The sequence below is a fragment of the Megascapheus bottae genome, chromosome 13, assembly GCF_031878675.1.
Source record: "Megascapheus bottae isolate mThoBot1 chromosome 13, mThoBot2.hap1, whole genome shotgun sequence".
Taxonomy (NCBI): domain Eukaryota; kingdom Metazoa; phylum Chordata; class Mammalia; order Rodentia; family Geomyidae; genus Megascapheus; species Megascapheus bottae.
The window spans coordinates 3,957,344-3,972,018 of NC_143521.1; the positions used below are offsets into that span (position 1 = coordinate 3,957,344).

The 14,675-nt window shown below is 38.6% G+C and overlaps 1 protein-coding gene across 3 annotated transcripts in view; it reads right to left on the minus strand.

The window, feature by feature from the left end:
- The window catches only part of Tmem144 (transmembrane protein 144), a 68,511-nt gene extending 54,083 nt beyond the window's left edge, over positions 1-14,428 (minus strand). For 2 of the 3 annotated variants that reach the window (XM_090343194.1, XM_090343192.1), the window contains exon 1: positions 3,506-3,622. The gene's annotated coding sequence lies outside the window, so the exon portion shown is untranslated. Of the gene's footprint in view, positions 1-3,505; positions 3,623-14,339 lie in introns of those variants that run through there. The other variant, XM_090343193.1, reaches the window with a different exon arrangement.
- Positions 14,429-14,675: the final 247 nt, after the last annotated feature.

Consider the following 14,675-nt stretch of genomic DNA (forward strand, 5'->3'; position numbering starts at 1 on the left):
GCACTACCACTTGACCATAATACCACTTCTGGCTTTTTCTGTGTATGTGGTATGAAGGAATTGAACCCAGGACTTGGCGCATGCGACGCAATAACTCTACCACTAGGCTTCATGCTTATCCCATTATCTGTACTTTTTTTTGTTGTTGTTAAATATATCTAAAATATATATTTAAAAAATATATACACATTTTAAATAAGTATACAACTGGAAGTTCATATCCCATGTCATTAGGAGATTGCTCACTTTCCATCTAATAGAATGGCTAAAATCCAAAACAATGACAATACCAAATGTTGGTGAGAGAGAGAGAGCATGAAAGGTGAAAAATATCCCTAAAAAAGCAGTACATATTTTCCAATGTAGTTGAAATAATATAACACTCATTATTAAAACTGTTATGTATCACAACTAGAATCCTAATTAAACATGATACATGGTTACAGATGTTTTTACTTTCAGATTCTACATCACATTGTAAGAAATGTTAGTTGCTATGTAACCATGTATTTTTTAATTTCATCACTGAGAACTACAAATGCAGTGAGAATGAACCTCAATCTAAGATACTTCTTCTCTCAAAGTAAGTGGCATTTGTCTTTACTAAGAGCTAATAATATTTCAACATAGCTATGAAAAAGCATAATATACTTGGCATATTTTCCAATTGACTCTGAGAACCAGCCTGAAGTTACCCTCCCTGAGATTAGATATGAGTATCTGGGAAAAAGAAATGTGCCTGAAGATAACTAAATTACCTTAAACCCTGAATCAGTCACTGGAAAGATTTGCTGGAGTTTACAGAAAGCAAAACATATACCCCATTCATAGCTGCATGAATAAGGATCTGATATCTTTGACTATATTAATGGCTTGATAAGACTTATTCAGTATCTGTCCATTCCATAAAAAGTAAATTAATAATCAAAGCTTCTGATGGCTTTAAAATGAGTTTTGGAGAGAAATAAAGATAATTGTATCACTTTACCATGTAAGTGGCCAAACAAAGGTATGCTTTCTATAAATTGATTTGCTCATATTCAGACTATAAAAATTAAATAGACTATCGTGAAAAGGTCAAATATTGTTTATGCTCCTGACAATATATATTTTCATTAGTATCAGTAAAACAGATCATTAAAATTATAATTTTAAAAGTGAATTGAATTTGAGAAAATGTACTTGCTAGAATTATTCAGAATTCCAAGATAAATAAATTCATCTTATTTTATTTTAATTAATTGTAATTATCTTTAAGTCATTGTGCAAAGGGATTTCGATTTAACAGTCAATTTGTAAGTACATCCCATTTTGATCCATTTACATTTTTTTAATTTTATTTTTTTTATTGTAATTAGTAAAAGGGTTACATGATATTTGCCAGACATATCTGTACTTTCTTAAAAACATACTGCTGAAAAGAAAGTCCCTTCTGTGGGGATGAGACTGAGGAAAAGGCTGAGACATATTAAAAAATTAACCTAGTGTCACTATCCATATAGTCACTATCCATAATGTTAATTATGGATAAACCTAATGTTAATTTACATGACCCAAGTAGGAAAAATGATAGGATAAGATACCAAACCTGGCATAATAATATACTGGGATGAAAGTTGACGGAACTAAGGCCAGAAGAGGCCTGCTTGGATTACACAGAAACTTTCTCATAAAAATCCCACCCAAAAAAGAAATACAAAACCCATCACTTCAGGAGAGCTGAAAAATATAATATATATAATATATTGAGTAATAAATTATATAATATACAATATATTATAGAGAGAGAGGAAGAAGGAGTATGAGAAGGAAAAGGAGAAGAGGAAGAGGAAGAAGAAGACGAAGATGAAGAAGGAAAGAAGGTGGAGGGGCATGAAGAGGAGAGGAGAATCTAGGAAGGACATCGAATGAAACAGGATTAGCTCTTGGCTAGGACATTATTTTCCATTTTAATTAAGATCAGCTGAAAAAGCCCAAAGTTTTACATAAAAAGAAGAGATTGTCATCTGGGAGCTGGAGGCTCATATCTGTAATCCTAGCTTCTGAGGAATTTGAGGTCTAGAGGACTGAGGTTTGAAGCCAGGTTGGGCTACCTGGATTCTATCCCCAAATAACCAGGCAAAAGCTTGGCTGCAAGCATGGCTCAGGTGGTAGAGGGTTTGAAGGGCCAAGTGGAGGTACCCTACTACCTGAGCCAAGTTCCAGAAGGGCAGAAGGACCCTGAAGTGGAAATAATTGGAGGCGCTGGTCAAGTACAGAACCTGCACACTGTGCCTGCTGAGAGACCTGTCTTCAGTTACTGCCTGCAGGCACATGGAAGTTATGGCACAGCAATTCGTTTCACAGTGCCCGTCTTCTATCGCAGTTTTGACTATCAATAGCTTAACATCATTAAGGCAGAACTGATCTTGGTTGAATTAATGACAAGTTTGTGGAAACGAAAAGACATCACTTCGGCATATTATTCTGAAATTCTATGTAGCATATACCTAAGGCTCAAACTACTGGTATTTTTTTTAAACTTTTACTTTGTCATTATTTTTCTTGAAAAATTTAGTTGCTACATATGAACATAGAAAACATACCTAATAATCAAGTGACATGCCGCCTATTGGGTTTTCATAAGTCATGTCATATATATATATGTATATATATATATATATATATATTTTTTTTTGCCAGTCCTGGGCTTCAGCTCAGGGCCCGAGCCCTGTCCTTGGACTTTCTCAAGGCTAGAGCTCTACCATTCGAGCCTCAGCACCACTTCCAGCGTTTTTCTATGCATGTGGTACCAAGGAATCAAACCCCGGGTCTTCGTGCATGCTAGGTAAGCACTCTACCACTAGGCCAAACTCCCAGCCCACCTCAAGTCGTATTTGAATCGGCTTAAACCCATTTGTTTTCTCAAACGTTCAGGGTAACTTTGAAATTCCCCGTTGCTCCCCATTTAATGCTTACTTTGAGATGTTCATTGATGTTAGCTATTTATACTTTAATTTTTTTACTACTTTTCTTTCATTTAACTGGTGTCTTCCTACAACCCCTTGTAAACTAGTACTGGCTGTGTCCTCTGCCACGTGCTACTTCAAAGACTGTATTTTCAGTTCCTTCTTGGTTTCCTCAAGGCTCCAGAAAAGTCAGCAGGGCAAGGACTTTACTCGGCGCCCGCTTCTATTTGCAGAGATCAGAGATCAGATCTGCCGTAGGGCGAAGGATCCGAAACTGCAGGGCTCCAGACTGGATAAGGTAGGCCCAGCGTGCAGTCCCGGTGCTCTTGCTGAGCAGAGTCCGCTGACCACGCCCGCGCAAAGATCGTACCCGCTCCTGGGCAGAATCTGGGTACGCTCGCTGCGCAGAATCTGGGTACGCTCGTGCGCAGAATCTGGGTACGCTCGTGCGCAGAAGAGTCCGTGCCTGCCCCGGGCGCAGACGTCTTCCTGCGCAGAGTCCGTACCCTCTACGCAGAGTCCCTACCGGTTCCCAGACCTCCCAGGTCGGTACTCACCCGCCTTCCGAGCCTCTGCCCAGAGCCGCGCTGTCCCACTGGACCTGGAAGCCAGCTGGAGCCGGGCTTTATCCTGACTCACCCACCCCGCCTCACGCCACTACTTCCGGCCGAGCCCGTCACCTCCACACCCGCTGGGAGGCCCTCCCCAGCCGGCCGGCGGGGGCCGCCCTCCGCCCAAGGCTGGGCCACCCTGCGGTCAGGTGACTGGCTGGATCGTCCAGGCCCTCTGTCAACTGGAGGAAAAGAGAGGCTTGGTGCGTGCACGTGGGCACAGCCATGCAAGAAAACCTCTCTGAAGTGTCACTAGTGTTGTGCATGGATCAAACAGGAGCTGGGGGATTTCACAGTGAACCTGGAGACCCGAAACTGACCTCTTCCCACTTCACTTCATCACCAATGCTCTGTAAATCCAGATCACTGATCTATGTCTCGACTTAATATATAAAGACTGTGATACGGGAATAGAGCTTAAGTCTGATTGCCCCTGACAATATCCCCCACCTTCTCTTTTCTACTCCCTCTCACCTCTCTCTTTCCTTCTCTCCCTCCCTCCTTACTCCTTCCTTCCCCCTCCCCCCTTTTTTCTCTACCATACTAAAACCCATACCAGACCAAGTACAGTAGAATCTGTACGGACAGTGTTCAGAAATAAATTTCTTTTTGAACTTCTTGTAGATTTAGTGTGGAAATTGGTATGAAGATCATGTTCTAGATCAATAGTTGTCTGATTTCTCTGCCTATAAAAATCACCTAGGAAGGGGTTAAAATAAAAAGATCCTTACTATTGGTTCAGAGTTTGAGAAACATTTCTCTAGTTTTCAGCTGTCTAATATGTAGCTTCTTGTAGCATGTGGTTATTTATCTTAGAAAAAAATAAAATTAATAATTCTACTGAGTTACAATAATTAAACACTTTCACAAGACATTCAGCTTCCAGTAGTAATACAGACATCTCTATTGCTGGTAAAAATAAAAAGTATCTTTATCATTGCAGAGAGCTCCACAGGAGAGCATTGTAATAGACTTGAGTACAGTGTTAAGTGAAGAAACCACCTTCCAGGTTTCAGTACACCAAAGGACATAGACATTAAATTCCAAAATAGGAAATACAAGTCCTTTCCTACTGAGTTTCAGCATAGTCTCTTGAAGAGCTGATACTAAACTAAGACCAACTGGTGTTGATAATGAGTTTTGAGATCACAAGGGAAAAACAAAACAAAACCAAAACCCCAAAACTCTAGGGACTGTTAAATGATGAGGTTTCTGTCACATTCATTAATAAAGAGAAGGCAAAGTATTTCACTTAAGATTTTTTTAAAAATGCCTCTTCAACATGATAAATTATATAGGATGCTAAGTATTCACACATAGTAAGACCAAAAGAGAAAACTCTCAGAGTACCATAAAAGTGCGATATCTACGTATGTCTGGTCATACAAAAATATTTATTGAAATGAATTCTAGGAAATGGAAAAAGAGGGTTTTTTTCTTTGTTCCCCCCTCCCTCCCTCCCTCTGTTGCTCACTCATCTTGTTTATCTGTTGTTAGGAGGGCAAGTGGTGAGACAGAAATGGGGACAAAGGATGAGCAAATGTAGGAGTGGTAGACACTATATTAAAAATGTACTATTCACTTCATGGTTGACAGGTCCTCTTTTCCTGACTTACGCAATTGTAACCCCTCAGTACATCGCCTTTAAAATAACAATAAAAAATAAAAATGCCTTTTTACTTAAGGGAAATGATTAATTAAGCAATCCAGAAAAAATTGAAGAAATAAATGCCTTCGCCATATGTACACAGACATATCAGTTCACTATGCTCTATTGTGTTTTGTGGAGACACGACGAAGGTGATGATCTCACACACTGAATGTTTATGGCACTTTATTGGTACCATTTTGCTAGTCTCATAATACTTTATGAATAATAATTCATAACAATTCATGACTTATCATCATACTTGTTATGATAGTGATGTGGAGGTGACTTTCTGATTGCTTTGTGGTACCATGAATTTCAAACATATAAGACAGATTTTTGGACCTCACTTCTTCCTCACCCCAGGTTTGGCTCCAAAGCCTTGTACATGCTAGGTGAGTGCACTGTCACTGGCATCCCAAAACAAGGAACTTAATCAATTCAGTTGCTCTACTGGCTGTTTCCTTGTCTCTCCTAGGTCCTCCTTATTCCCCAGGACACAAAAATATTAAACTGAGACAGTTAATACCCCTACAATGGTAAGTATTCATATTGGATGGAGTCTAATATCTATCACCTTAAATAAAAAGCTAGCAATGATAACACTTGGTGAAACAGGTATGTTAGGAGCTGAGATAGGTTAACAGGCTTTGCTTGCCAACTGCATACCCAGTGGTAAATTCACAAGAAAAATGGGTCAACCTTCACAGAGCTATTCCCCATACATGTCTTCTGTTCAGAAGTGTCTGTCTAGATCATTTTCCCATTTCTCAAGTGTATTGTTTTATTTTTATCATGAAGTTATATGGGTTAAAGTGAAGTTGAGCGTTTTATTGTGCCCGTCTTGGGGCTTGAACTCAGCACCTAGGTGCTGTTCCTGAGCTATTTTGGTGAAGGCTAGTGCACTACAACTTGAGCCACAATTCCACTTACAGTTGAGTTTTTTCTTTTTGTTTGTTTGTTTGTGTTTTTTTGTAATTAATTGGCAATAAGAGTGTCACATATTTTTCGCCCAGGCTGGCTTTGACCCATGATCCTCAGATCTCAGCCTCCTGAGTAGCTAGAATTACAGGAGTGAGTCACAGGAGCCTGGCTAAATTCTTTATATATTGTCGGAATATCAATCCTCTGTCAAATGACAAGTTGGTAGACTCTGCAAGTTGTCTGTGCACTCAAGATTTCTTCTGTGCAGCAGAAGTGTTTTGATATTATGTAATCATACTTGTCAATTCTAGTTTGTTTCTTGGGTGGAAAACCACTGCTTATACCAATGCGCTGAAGTATTGCCCTTCTGTTTTCTTCTAATACTTTCAGCATTTCAGGTTTAGGTCTTTGATTTACTCTGAATTGATTTTTATGAAAAATATACTGTATTGTTAATCTTCAGAGAAATGCAGAAAAAAAACTACCATTAGATTGCATCTTATGTCAGTTGGAATGGCTACTAAAAAAATAAAAGAACAGCAAACACTTGAAATGATGTAAAGAAAGGAGCTCTTATATGCTGTCGATGGGAATGTACATAAAGAGCCATGATTAAGATTGTCAGTCTACATATTGAATCTCTATGGTTAATATACTGAGAGATGTATTGACAAAAAGAGACAACATGTAAGCAGAGGCATTAATATAAGCAGAGAGATGTAAGCTCTGAGAGCGAAAGAAAGTCTGGGAAAGCAGAAACTGCAACAAAGAGAATACATGATAGCTGATAAAACATGGATGAACTAGCTTCACAGTGACAACAGAAACTTCTTAAAGACAGAGAGAAAATAGATTCCGCCCCTCCCCCCACACACTCTTTCCTTATTTTTTCAGGTCCTCAGACTTAGGTGCTGTTCCTGAGATCCTTTTGTTCAAGACTAGCACTCTACCACTTGAGCCACAGCATTACTTCTGGAGTTTTCTGTGTATGTGGTATTGAGGAATTGAACCCAGGGCTTCATGCATGCTAGGCAAGCACTCTATCACTGAGCCAAATTCCCAGTCTGAAGGAATTGTTTAAAAGATGCAAATTTGTACAGTACAAAATAAAGAAGAAAATGGATTTCTATAAAGGGATAGTTGGGATATATGGGGTAAGAGAATGCTAGGGTGTGACACGGGTCAATACTCATTGTACTCATCAATGGACATAGTGAGTTAAAATTTCTTTATACAATTATTTAAGGATAATAATAATGTAATATTTAAAATCAGTAAGGACAATAAAGGAGAGAAGCCCAAATAGGAAACATAGAACAACTGCAACAAATAGAAAACAGTTACTTTATAAAGGATTGCTTTAAATATAAATGGTCTTCATAGGGGCCGGGAGTTTGGCCTAGTGGTAAAAGTGCTTGCCTAGCATGCATGAAGACCCGGGTTCGATTCCTCGGCACCACATACATAGAAAAAAGCCAGAAGTGGTGCTGAGGCTCAAGTGATAGAGCTCTAGCCTTGAGAAAGTCCAAGGACAGTGCTCAGGCCCTGAGCTCAAGCCCAGGACTGGCCAAAAAATAAATAAATAAATAAATAAATAAATAAATAAATAAATAAATGGTCTTCATAGGATGGATTTACAAAACTTTCACTGTGATAGGAATGGTCAAAATAGCAAATGTTGAGCATGCTAATCATTAGATTGTTCAATAATTTTGAATCAGTAAACACATATACACATACATGCATGTAAGCATACACGCGCATGTGGTCTAAATATACTAAAGAGCAAGGCTGACAATGAGTAAATTACAGGATCAATGAGATGTTTTATAAGAAAAATCATATTAAGTGAAGTAAGCCAGACTCAAAGGAACATAGGCTCAATGGTTTCCCTCATCTGTCACAATCAGTAGAAACCTTGGGCTCTCCTAGCAGAGATTTGCAATAGAGCAAAACCTAGATACATAAGGCCATACAGTATGACGCTAAATGAAAGGACCTCTAGGATATAGAAACAAAAGCCATATAGTGAGTGATTGATTGTTGTCCTTAATGTACTATGTTATCTCTCATCTCTTTTGCTGTCCCTTGGTTATCTCATATTGTTACAGTATCTTACTTTGTTATCTGATATATTGGATATATTTTTATTTGGTTATTTGAAATTGGATAGGGAAGGGGGGAAAACAAGATGAGGGGTGAGGGTGGGAGGAGGGAATGGGGACCAAGACATGAGAAAGGGTACCAATGTATGTGAAGTAATGCACTTTCTATCTGGCGAATATAATGTAACCTTTCTATTAATTACAATAAAAAATATATAAAGGAAATCGACTTTAGTTAATTATCAGGCCACTGATTTAGAAAGGTGAGGAAAATATACCATACTAGCACTTGTACAAAAAAAGCTGGAGGGGTTGGAGGTGTGGCTAGCTGTTAGAGTGCTAACTAAGAAGCAAAGTGTCAAGTACTGAGTTCAAGTCATAGTTTCAGAACAAAAGAAGAAAAGAAAGCTGGAATAGCAATTTCACTTCAGATGAAGCCAATGACCAAAAAGATCACCAGAGATAGACAGGCATTGCAAACCACTCTGAGATCGGACAAGCCTGCATAAGTGCCTCACGGTATAGTGTCAAAATATGTGAGGCAAAAACTGATAAACCAGAAGATGAATGGGCAAATAAAATGTGGTGTATATATATATAATGAATTTTTTCATATATTTTTATTGTAATTAATAGAAGGGTTACATGATATTTGCCAGATAGATGGTGCATTAATTCCCATACATTGATAAATCAGAGAAAGGCTGGATAAGTGGGACTGCATTAAACTGCAGAGCTTTTGTATGGCAAAGGACATAGCTAGTAAACTAATTAGGAAGCCTACAGAGTGGGAGAAGATCTTCACCAACCATACAACAGACAAAGGCCTCATATCTAAAATATATCAATAGCTCAAAAAATTGAATCAATCCAAAACTAATCTCCAAAGTAACAACCATCCTATTAAAAGATGGGCCAAAGACTTAAAGAGAGTCTTCTCTGAAGAAGAAATAAGAATGGCCTACAGACACATGAAGAAATGCTCAACATCTCTGATAATAAAAGAAATGCAAATCAAAACAACTCTAAGATTCCACCTCACTCCAGTTAGAATGGCCAGGATCAAGAAATCTAATAACAACAGATGCTGGAGGGGATGTGGCCAGGAGGGATCACTACTACACTGTTGGTGGGAGTGCAAACTCGTTCAACCACTATGGAAAGCAGTATGGCAGTTCTTCAAAAGACTAAACATAGAGCTCCCCTATGACCCAGCAACTCCACTACTTGGCATTTACCCAATCATCCAGAAACAAGGACATACTAAATCCACCAGCACAACAATGTTCATTGCAGCACTATTTACCATAGCAAAGATATGGAACCAACCTAGATGTCCCTCAGTTGATGAATGGATCAACAAGATGTGGTATTTGTACACAATGGAATTCTATGCTGCTATCAGAAAGAATGACATTGCCTCATTTGTTAGGAAATGGAAAGACTTAGAAAAAATCATATTAAGTGAAGTAAGCCAGACTCAAAGGAACTTAGGCTCAATGGTTTCCCTCATTTGTCATAATCAGTAGAAACCTTGGTCTCTCCTAGCAGAGATTTGCAATAGAACAAAACCTTGATATAAAAGGCCATATAGTATGACGCTGAATGAAAGGATCTCTAGGATATAGAAACATAAGCCATATAATGGGGACCAAGACAATGAAATTTTATTTATTCCTCAAATGAGATACTATTATTGGGAGGGAAATGGACAGGCCTAAAACAAATTATGTTAAGTGATATAAGCCAAGTATACAGAGACAAATAGCACATATTTTCTCTCATATGTGGAAGTTAGATCTAAAATATAATTGGATATGATCCATTCCTGAATAGTTAAACCAGAGGAGGGTAGCAGTGGGGGAGGACTCAAAGGCACAACTCTCCTAAACATGTAAAGTACTGTTTAATGAAATCAATTGCAGGAAATGGAAATGGGTTATTTATGTTGCTGTTGGTGCTTTGTTGTTTGTGTTTTCATATTTTTTTCTGCTTATTGGGGAGACAACAGGGGTGCAGAAAGGGAGGGAGGAAGGGTAAACAAATGCAATAATGGTATTCAGTATACAATATGTGGAAAATGAGTTACACAACTTACAGGCAGGAATGGGAGGGTGAAACTGGGGGGGTCCAAAAGAGAAATGCAATATATATAATATATTACACATATGCATATATACATATTTATACACATATGTGTATATATAAAGATATACATGCATATGAATATATTTACATATGTATAGATACATACAAATCTATTTTCATTTCTGTTTTTTAAGAAACTATCTCCATGCTGGATTTAACTCATAGTATACACTATGTGGAATATGAGCTATACTCTTTATAGGCAGGGATGGGAGAAGGAAACTGGGAGAAAGTGAAGTAGATGACACTCTCCAAAAGAGAAATGCAAACATTACCTGAATTGTAAACATACTTCTCTGTATAACACCGTAATAATAACAAAAACTATTTTTTAAAACTGATAAGCCCCCAGTTAGCTCATTAACCCATTTATTAATTGGATTGTTGACTGATGGTTTAGTTATTTCAGCTCTCTGTATCTTCTGGATATTAGGCCATTGTCTGATGTATGGGTGGTTAAAAAAAAGAAAAAGTAGCCAACAGACACGTGAAGAAATGTTCAACAACTCTGGCCATACAGGAAATAAACATCAAACAATACCTTTGGAAGGGCCATCATTGAGAATACAAACAATAACTGATGCTGGTATGACTTCAGCCAAAAAGGAACTTTAATGCACTGTTGAGGGGAATGTAAACTGTTCAACTACTCTGGAAAGCAATATGGAGGTTCTTTGAAACATAGAATTACCTTATGATTTAGGAATTCAACTCCTGGACATTTATTAAAAAGATTAACAGACCAGGATTTAGCAAAGCCACTAGTATAACTATTTCACTGCAGCACTATTCACCACAGCCAACGTATGCAATCATCATCTCAGATACCCTTCAATGGACAAGTAGATCAAGAAAATGTGATACACACACACACACACACACACACACACACACACACAGACAATGGAATTTTACTCATCAAGTTGAAAGAATGATATTCTATTAGCAAAGAAATTGAAGGAATTGAAAAAAGTATGTTAATTTTAGCAAATGAGACCCAGAGAGACAAAGGTTGCATGATTTTGCTTATATATGTGAACTAGAATTGGTTTATAAATACATAAATACCTTGGGTGGTATGCAGGTGTATATAAATAAATTAATTGAAACATGGTAGATTTATGGGATATCTCATACAGTGTAATTCCTTATAAAAGTAAATAACAATTCATTGAAATATATACCAGGAAATGAATACTTGAAAGGAGTAGAATGGGATCAAGGAGAGGTAGAGCAGATGAATGAAGAGAAGAAGAGAGAATGCAGTATCCCACAACATTCAATGAGAGTTCTACAATTTGATGTGTAGCCTACAAAATCAAGAAACTCAAGGTGAGTTGGATTGGGCACGAATATTGAATGGAGTGACACTGATCAAGATACCTTGTATTCCTAAACTGCTTTGTTGAATGGTGACTCCTTGGCACTACTACTTGGGTCTTCCCTGCACAGATCCACCATGCAACTGATCAGGAAGAACAGTGCTAAACATCAACAACAGCATCAGCTAATTGGGTAGTTACAGGATATTTCATCCAACAATGATGGATACTTTCTCACATAGAATACTAAGCCAGACAGATTGCTTTTGAGGCCCCATATGTCTATCTGTCAGAACCCACAAAACAGTGTAACATACAAAAAAAAAATTAAGTTAACCACTGATGGCTCTTGTCTGTAATCCTAGCTACTCATGCCTATAATCCTATACTACATTGAGGATTGAGAGTTCCAAACCAGTCTGAGTAGAAAAGTCCATACATCTCTTCTTTCCAATTAATCATCAAAACACCAGAAGTAGAGGTGTGATTCAAATGCTAGAGAATTAATCTTGAGCCAGAAAAAGGCAAGTAAGAGAGTGAGGCCCTGAGTTCAAGCTCCAGAAAAGGCACACACAATGAAAGAACAAATAAATTCAAGACTACTGCATCATTATTGCTTTACTAATTCCAATAAATGAAGCACACTAAAACAAGGTAACTGTGATATGAGGGAGAAGGGCTAAATGAGAATTCGTTTTTTCAATTTTTCTGTTAACACTGTTCTAAAAACAATCAATATTTACTTTAAATTTCTGATTATTTTATGCCAGTGGCTCAGCCCAGTGAATTAAATCAATTGCATTATTTATCTTTATATGTAAATTTATATATACACATATATACATATATAAAGATTTACATGCATATGTATACGCACAAATTAATGCATTTTCCTTCTTTTCTTTTTTCTTTAGAGACAGGCTTTCCACGCTGGCATCTAGCGCAAAATTCTGCCTTTTTAGCCACCCCAGCCCTTGGGGTTATAGGTATGTGTCACCAGGCTCAGCTCTGTATTTGCTTACTGAAATATAGTTAAGTCACTTAATACAAGAGATGTACTTTCTAAAATGAGAAATCTAATGACAAGTAATATTTTCCCATTCTACAGGAGCTATACCAATCAGTTCCACATTTATTCTTGGGATACATGTTCACTGGTTTATGAGGTTTGGGAGTTGTTTCTATGTAAGTTTTAACTTCCACAAATGCTAAATTCTTTACAGGCTGAGTGATCCTGCTTCCAGTTTTGAGAAAGTATGCATTGTATTGGGGTGGGGGGCTGCTGACTCCTTAGATTATGAAATCATGTACGGCATTCTCTTTCTGAGTTTATTTTAGAAGGAAGAAGTTTAATCAACACACATAGTTAAATACCAAGTCTATTCTCACCAAGCATGGGGGAACTAAGAGATACCAATGAATCCTCTGGATTTCACAGGCACAAGTTCCCATCACTGTAAATCAAAGTATTATTCTTTAGTTCTTCAGAATGACTAGCTTAAATGACTCCATTGATATAGTGACTGCTTGTTTTGCCTGGCACACCAACAAATCTTCTTCTACTTCGTTGTATCTTTTGCTTGACCTCATGCCAGAAAAAGTCTTGCAGTTATGTGCAAGTGGACTTTCCCCTGGGGAAACCGGGAGACTGCTCTGTGCTGTTGCTACAGATTTGAGCCCTGTCACTGTTCAGGAGGCTGAGACATGGGGTGACAGCTTGAGATGGCACTGTCATGCATCTATCTGTCTCAGAAGAGTCTCCAAAGACATCTGGGGAGGGGAGGCCACAGAGGAGACATTTCTGCCATCCTCCATGGATCAGGAGCATCCAGCATCCAGCAGTTCAGATGTCCCCATTGTAAGAGGCATGGTCCCATTCTGTTCCTGTTACAGCTCCAAGGTGACAAACAAGGTCAGTCAAGTATGCACATGAGCCTCTGCTACCATTCCAGTTCTGGGTGAGGCTTAGTTTTCATGACATCTGCTTTGTGGGTGGGTGAAATCTTTCATTTCACACCACGAACACTGTACTAATCTTACCTTGTCATTTTGATTTTGTGGGGAAGTAAGTATCTTAATTAACAAATTCTTTTCAGGAAAATAACAGATCATGTCATGGAACCCTATGAAATTTTCCAAGAAAATGTGATATTAAGATGGAAAGAGGGGCGGGGGCTATGAGAGAGGAAAGAGAGGGAGAGGAGGAGAAGATCTCTCTGAAGTGAAAATTCTCCCTCAATGAGGCCTGCCCTGAAGGAGGCAGGTGGAGAGTAGAGAGGCTCTGGTTATCCTTTGAGGAATGCAAGGATGTGATTCCAGCTGGTACGCAGGTGCTCCAAAGAGAGAGTTACATTACAGTGTGAAATGGGAGTGGGCAGTGTGAGAGAGGCCTAGTGGGTTCAGAAAGGACTTAGTTATTTCTCAGAGGGAAATGGGGACTCACCAGAGTGGTTTAATCACAGGGTACTATGTCAGCCATCTGTGTGTAGTGAATGCAAATGTGTAGTGGTAGCAAGAGAGGACACTAAGGCTTTGTTGTCTCTTAGTATCTGTGGGCCAAGAATCTAGAAGCAGCTGGCTAGAAGCTAGAGGTCATGTAAGGACACAGAATCCTGGATAAAGGGGTTACTCACAGCCTGGAAAATTTTCTCTGGATGTTGAAGGAAGACCTCAGCCTCTCCTTACATTGAGCTTACAGCGGCACTGCTGGACTCTTCTTGTAAGGTAGTGTTGGCTTTCCACAGAGTGAGGGCTAATGGGAGAGAGTAATTTGTCTTAGTGACCTAGCCACTGAAGTCACAGCTGCCCCCTCTGCTGGGCTGTCTTCATCACAATGTCCATTCCTGGGGGATTGTGGATGTCAGGGATGGGGATCCATGGGATACCTTACAAGTTTGCTCCAAGTAAACAGAGACAAGCGAACTGTGGGAGGATTAGTGCAAAAACAGAGAGAATCACCTTGGTTAGGC